The 1,238-nt window shown below is 40.9% G+C and overlaps 1 pseudogene; it reads right to left on the bottom strand.

The window, feature by feature from the left end:
* LOC106344322 overlaps positions 1-933 on the bottom strand; it is a 3,066-nt pseudogene extending 2,133 nt beyond the window's left edge.
* Positions 934-1,238: the final 305 nt, after the last annotated feature.

The following is a 1,238-nucleotide window of genomic DNA, read 5'->3' as shown; positions in this document are numbered from 1 at the left end:
GTAACAGTGATTAGGGTTTTTATTTGCTGGTCTCGGGCGAGTGAATGGGAGCCAGGGGTCATTCCATACAGATACAGATGACCCTGTCCCCACCCGTTTAATTAGTCCTTTACAAACCAGAGATCTAGCAGAAGTAATACTCCTCCAGCCATATGACGGGGAGTACGAGCGGATCGGTTCCAGGGGTGAAGCATTCCTATAGTACCGTCCTTTAAAAACTCGAGAAAATAGAGTATTCGGTTTCTCGATCAAACGCCACAATTGCTTACCAAGCATCGCCGTATTAAAATCAGCGAGATCCTTAAAACCAAGGCCACCATTATCTTTAGGAACACATAATTTATCCCATGATTTTCAATGCATACCTTTCGTGCCTCCACCTGGGCTCCACCAGAACTGAGCTACGGCACTTGTGAGCTTCTTCACAGTGGCCTTTGGTAATCTATATACAGACATCACATGATTTGGTAGAGCCGTAACCACTGATTTTATAATCACCTCTTTTCCTCCTTTCGTGAAAAAACGAAAAGTCCATCCATTCACTCTATTGTTCAATCTCTCTTGTACAAACCCAAACACCTGTACCTTAGATCCTCCAAGACTCTCCGGTAACCCTAAATAAGATCCCATTCCACCTATATTCTGAATCCCCAAGATATCTCTCAATTCTTGTCGACAAGATTCTTCAATCTTATGTCCGAATTGAATTGAAGATTTCTGGAAATTGATTTGTTGCCCTGAGACCGTCTCATATTCCTTAAGAATCCTAAGAATAGTCTGACACTCTTCCTTTTTTGCCTTACAAAAGAAAAGACTATCATCTGCAAACAATAAATGAGAAACTGCTGGGCAAGCTCTCGCTACCTTTAGTCCCGTTAACTGTTTCAGACGTTCCGCCTTTTTTATGTTTGCAATTAGTGCCTCCGTGCACATAATAAAAAAGGTAAGGAGATAAAGGATCCCCTTGACGTAATCCCCGCTGGGAAATTAACAGTCCTCGTGGCTGTCCATTAATAAGAACCATGTATTGACCCGAAGATATACATTCTCTCATTAATTTAATTCAATGCGGATCAAAACCCATTTTGTAAAGAAGAGCCTCAATAAAATCCCATTCTATCCGATCATAAGCCTTGCTCATATCCGTTTTTATCGCCATAAACTTGTTCTGACAAGATTTATTTGTCCTTAGTCCATGAAACATTTCCTGGGCGATAAGAATATTATCCGAAATTAAT

Source organism: Brassica oleracea, chromosome C5 (assembly GCF_000695525.1).
Source record: "Brassica oleracea var. oleracea cultivar TO1000 chromosome C5, BOL, whole genome shotgun sequence".
Taxonomy (NCBI): domain Eukaryota; kingdom Viridiplantae; phylum Streptophyta; class Magnoliopsida; order Brassicales; family Brassicaceae; genus Brassica; species Brassica oleracea.
Note: the sequence above shows the minus strand (reverse complement) of the source record. Positions and strands in the feature narration are given on the sequence as shown.